This window comes from Beta vulgaris, chromosome 6, assembly GCF_026745355.1.
Source record: "Beta vulgaris subsp. vulgaris cultivar EL10 chromosome 6, EL10.2, whole genome shotgun sequence".
NCBI lineage: Eukaryota > Viridiplantae > Streptophyta > Magnoliopsida > Caryophyllales > Amaranthaceae > Beta > Beta vulgaris.
This window is the reverse complement of record NC_079207.1, coordinates 8,309,674-8,316,181: the sequence shown is the minus strand read 5'-3', so window position 1 is coordinate 8,316,181 and position 6,508 is coordinate 8,309,674.

Below are 6,508 nucleotides of genomic sequence, written 5' to 3'. Positions count from 1 at the left end.
CAACTAATTTTATGTTGATTCTTCAATTTCTACCAAATTTTGGTTCCTTACCACATTATATTTAAATAAGATTAAATTAAATTCAAAAGAAATCAAAGCCACATAAATGTTGATTTAAATAAGATTACATGAACAGACATCCCATATACTTATAGATTTTATTAGAGGATCAAGGTTAGTCAAGTGGTTATAAGGTCTTTCCTCCCACTTCGATGACAGGGGTTCGAATCTCACCCCTTTCAAAAAGGATCCCCCAATTTCTCATCAAGAAGGTATGCACTGGAAATTGTGCATATTTTAGATAGGAGTAAATATTTTTTTTTTGATAGAAAAAAAAGGATTTCATTTATACGTGATAGTCAAACGACACTAATCAATTTCTAAAAAATCGAAAATTTCAACACAAGTATATAACACCTTAGATTTAGATACATAACATATTAGATTAAAAATAACCTTAATAAAAAAACTCCATCTGAAGTAATACAATTTGTGAGTGTTTGCTCTTATTCGACGACTTAACTTCCGCTGATGTATAGTCGTTTGGGTGAAAATACTTTGTTGTCTTCTAGATTCTTACAGAGAATAGAGATTGTTAGATCTTACTCTTTCAAACAAACAAAAAAAGAAATTGAATGTCCTAAAATAAATACATAGAGGTGGGGATAAGTATATATACAGACAAACGGCTTCCCCCTATAATAACAAGTTCCCTCTAGGGTTTCTCCTTGGGAGAATTTTTTCTCTCTAGGGTTTCCCCCTTGGGAGGGTTTTTCTCTCTAGGGTTTCTCCTTGGGAGGGTTTTTTCCTAGCCTCCGTCGCTAGGTTTTCTTCTTTTTTTGAAGGTTTTTCCTTCATTCTTTCTTCTTTCTCTTTGTTTTTTCATCACTTTTCTTTTTGGTCTCAAATGTGGATCTTTCTAGGGGCTTCCACTGGTGTTCGTACCGGTGGTAATTCCAAAAAACTTTTTAATTGCTTCCAATAAGTATATCCCATCATTAAGATGGTATTTATTTTAGGATGTTTCATTTCTTTTTTTGTTCGTCTAATGAAGAAGGAAGATCTAACAATCACTATTCTCTGTAAGAATCTAGAAGACAATGGAAGTATTTTCACCCAAACGACTATGCATCAGCGGAAGCTAAGCCGAATCAGGACGAACTCACAGATTGTATTGATTCAGATAAAGTTTTTTATTAAGGCTATTTTTTATCAAATCTGCGATGTATCTAGTTCTAAGGTGTTATATACCTATGTTGGAATTTTCGATTTTTGAGGAATTGATTGTAAGTGCCGTTTGGCTATCCCTTATGAATGAAATTATTTTTCTTCCTGTCACACAAAAAAAAGTATATATACAGACGCTAGTAAGTAAAACCAATTAAGGCGTCATTTAACAACCCATAATTATTAATAACGAAATTGATTTTAAGTGCACAAAGTCCAAATACTAAAATTAAGTTCATCTTCTCATTTGGTCTCACTTTATTAGATACCTAAAGTGAAAAAACTCTCAATTAATTTTTTAAGAAAAGTAATTTATACTTCATTATTTGACACTCATTTATTTGTTAGTTTTTTTTCTTTTGACGGGGAATTGGACACTCGTTGTTTTAACATCTCTTGACAACAACTTTTGAAGGGGTCTACAGTCTAGTGATATAGCAAAGTAATGCCTTCCTTTTTTTCCAAGTGCTTTAAAGCTTTCTTGAATCAAAATTGAGAGCATGAACTTTAATTTCTCATTCAAAAGTCTACTCAAAGAGTCAAGTCTGCTTTCAATACCTCTACAATTGACTAGATTGGATGCTCAGATTTTTCCAATTTGCTTGTGAGCTAATTGGTGACATAAAGTAAAAGAACATATCATGTCTTTCTATAAGACCTAATAGAGCATGTAACAAGAAGTAAAAGAATACTTTCTATGTTTCTAAATAAGTACGATCGTTTAATTTTCACGTTTGTCAATTCATCACAACTTTGACTATTATATCTCCAATTATATATTTATAAATACTATAAAAAATTGGTATTATGAAAAATATTCATTGAAATAAATCCACTAACATTATATATATATATATATATATATATATTAATATATATATATATATATATATATATATATATATATATATATATATATAATATATATATATATATATATATATATATATATATATATATATTTGATTATTTTTGTTTTTATATATTAGTAAAAGAACACGGTCAAAGTGAGGTGTGTAAATAGTGCAAAAGTCAAAGTGTTACACTTAAATGATTATAGAGAAATATAATATAAAAGAGGACCTACGTTTTAAGTGAATAAACAATTTGTATATTATGAAGAATAAAGATTGGAATTAAGCTAAGGCTTTGCCATTGTTTATGTTGTTGTATGTGTATGAGCAATAAGTAAATGAACCATTACAAGACTTTATATATAAGTAAAGAAGAAGAAACTACGAGTAAAAGAGCATAACCAACGAACAATACAATAGGAGTATATGATATTATATAATGAAGGAACAAAATAGAGCATACCATAAAGTATAAAAGAACATATAGTTTATATGTGAACAATATAAAAAAAAACATATATTTTGAGTAAAAGAACGAGTACGACATGTTATGGGTATAACCAACCAAACATCTATTGTTAGATTAAGAACAATAAAAAAAATCATGAGTACTTAAAATAGAAAAGAACGTATATTTTGAGTAAATGATCCGTGTTAGAAACTGACTTAACGCAATGGCAGAAAAACAAAGATTTCAAGGTTGTACCGTGGTAGGAGACCACTGACTTGAAAGCAATTACGGCCCGACAACGGTGGTAATCAATCTGGCCGGAAAGCTCCCCAAGGTTTCACAGCAGCCTAGACTGCCACCACTAGCATAATAGACTTTGGAGAAAAGCACGAAACCCAGGAAAGAGAGAGAAGAGAAGGAAGAGAAGAGAATGTTTTGTGTGTCTTAAACTGATCAGAAGCACTGATTTTATAGGAGAGAATCAGGCCAAAAAACGTAAGGCAGTAAATGGGCGGATAATAAGGGATTGTCATCAATCCTGTAACGAATAAAACGTTACAAATCTCCAACAGTCACACACGCACTCAGTCCGGGTCCAAAAGGTTAGTTAAGTCCCCAAAGTCCAAGGCCCTGGCCAGGTTCGGGCGGCGCGCGTGTGTGATAGCAAGCCCAAACCAAACATGACATCCAACCACAAAAACATCTCAAGTACCAACTCAATAATAGGAAGGAGGGAAGGAATATAAAAATAAGGAGGCATTCCCTCCCACAAGCAATATGGGACAAAAGAATAAAAGAAGCTAAGGCTTTTCAAGCCTTAACTCCAACAATTCGTGTAAATTATTGATGTTTGGTAAAGAATTTGTCAAAGTAGTTGTTTACAAATAAAACTCCAACGAAAATAAACTTTAATATAGAATTTATATACTATTAAACACTATCCTGAAATCTACAAATTTTAGCTTTTGACAACCACTAGTATCGCTACTTTAACCACTAAAAACTACTCATACCACTACCTAACCAAGAAATCTCAAAATAACACTAAAAGCTATTGTTACTATCATTTTTGCATCATATAGTTAGCATTTATTATGATTCATTGAATCAGGCCCCAAAGGGTGTAATAATAATTTAAAATGAAGGCTCAGTTATGTCAAGAAATCCATGATGAATAGTCAATGAAAGCCAACAGTCAGCAATTCATAAAGGAAGACCCAGCTCCTAAGAATAATCAAGAGATAGCGGTTGAAGATAAAGCAACGCCAAAGACGAAGACGTGGATGAAAGTTAATCTGATCACAAAGGCATGCAGGAACGTGGGCAAAAGGACGTGATTATCATGGCGCCCGAAAATGACAGTTGTGATTTGAATCATATATAAATGATTCAAATCACTTCCCTCCAAAGAGCAAGGAAGTTATACGTGCCTTAGCAGTATAAATATAAGAAGGAACATCAGAAAACAACAACAAACACATACACAACAAACGTGCAATTTACTTTCTACTAGCGTAGTTTTACCTAGATTAGCCAACCCCCTTCTAGGGTTATAGTTAGCCAATAGTATAGAATTAGAGCATGTACTGAGTTACAAGGAGGTGATGAAGGGCATGCAGATTTATTAGTAAAGAGTAATAATTTTCTTAGGATTAAGGTTATAGGTTATGTTTAGAATGTATTTGATAAAATTTGATGCTTTAGGTTTTTGATTCATATGAGCCATAAAAACAGTACAAAGAATGGAAGGGATGATTCAAATAATCTATGACCTATCGTTCACAGCATCTCAATCTTAACCACTAGCCCAAGACATTCTAGGTAATTAAATTTGATGCTTCAGGTAAATCGATGTGGGATGACAATAATAAGTTAATAACCAATCTATGTATGGTAGATTTCATTCCAAAAAAAAAAGGGAGAAAATAACAACCAATTAGTACAATATTTACGTACAAGATTTTCACGCATAGGCTTTATACGAGATTTATGAGTGGGATTTGATTTGCCGCAACACACTGGATTTCATCATGCTAAGCTCCAATGGACACTGGATTCATCAAATCTATAGCTTTGGTTTACTGCAATCTGATTAAGCAAATATTAATTTGCTAATTGTATGGCTACTAATTAAAGCACCATTAAGCATGTATTATCCATATAATGAACATACAAATCCTATCATGCATGTACTATAGATATAAAAGCGTTATTAACATAATCCTAGCACTTTAATAAAATAAAACTCTCCAAGATTATAGTAATCCAATTAATTTTATATTTTACAAGTACACTTCCAAGAAAAATATAAAAGATAGTCCTCGTTCCTATTTGATGTTTCTTGGAATATTCTATTTGAAAAGAGAAAAACTTTGACCACGAATTTTGATCGATATATAAGCAACAAAACATAATTATGTGTGATTTAATTAGATTGATCTCTATGTATAGTCTTATAATATTTATAAATTTTTTATGATGTAAATTCTAAAATATTACTATTAAAATACATACAATAAAAACTATGAAAAAAAGTAAATAAAAACAATAATAAAGAACCGGCAGTACATAAATCCTTTATAACTAGGAAAAATTCAAAATCAAGCTAAGGGACATATAACGATTGTCGCTTTCATGGAATTGATCAATTAGTATCATACTATATAAAAAATGGAGAAAGGCTTGGTAATCAACGGTTTGAGTCCAAAAAAGACTCAAACACCCAAAATAAAACACAATGGTACGGTACCATTATAACCTGACATTGGTATCAAATTGTTATCAGGACTGGTACCAAGGTATCAATATTTTCGGAGAATGGTACCATTATAACCTAGCATTAGTACCAAGCAAATGTCAGCCACACGCGCGCGTGAAATCTTCCAACGCATAAAATGACTAAATTACCCCCGTTTGAGTCCCTTAAGAGACTCAAACGGTTGGACGCCAAGACAAGCTCTAAAAAATGGGATATGTGTACATGTATTGATGTATATATATATTCTCCTTCAAAAGTAGCTTTTAACAACCAAGTGGGAATGTCTCTTTTGTGGCATCTCTTTTGAATTCAAAGCCTTATCATTATACATTCATATGTACTAGAAGATAAGAAGCATTAGTATATGTACTAGAAGATAAGAAGCATTAGTTAAAGAAGTTCAATGTCAAAAACAACTAATTAGGAGCAAAAGAACAAAGCAAACATATGCAAGTGCACTTTATCTAATGTTTTAGTTTCCATTTACCATCAGAAACCACAAATTATAGGTCGACAACTAGTCAACTATGTCTTCTTATATTATTTACTTCAAAAATTAATAACAAACTAAGTATGTCTTCTTATTATATACTCTTTCTGTTTCAAAATATAAGTCGTTTAATTAGGTTTCTGCACATAGATTAAGAATTTAGTTAATTTTAGTTAGATTTGTATGGGTAATAAGAATCGACATTAAATATTGTATTGATAATACAAAATAACCTATAAGCTTATCTTGATAATAGAATCTTACATTGGTATTGTAGAATGCCTTATATTTTGAAACAAATTCTTCTAGCTAAAATGCCTTATAATTTGAAACAGAGGGAGTACTTCCTCCGTTTCAAAATAATTGTATCGTTGTTTGCTTTTTCACGTTTGTCAATACGCTTTTTTGAACTTTAATAAAGCTTGTCAAAATTGATTGATGAATAGTGATCAAATACCAAATGGTGCAACTATTTTGAAACGGAAAAAGTATATTATTTATGTTTGATCTAATTATAATGGAATCGTACATTCCTTTTCTTTAGTTTCCTTTTTTTTCTTTTGTAGGTGGTTCTAGTTGGACTTTTACAAAGGGAAAAGACTTTGATTATCAGATTTTAACAAACACAATGCTTTAAGGATTTGAAATGATAGGTGGGACAAATCAAGGTTGACATTGCCAACATATAAAGTATGACCCCATAAACCATGGTCAACTTACCCAATTAG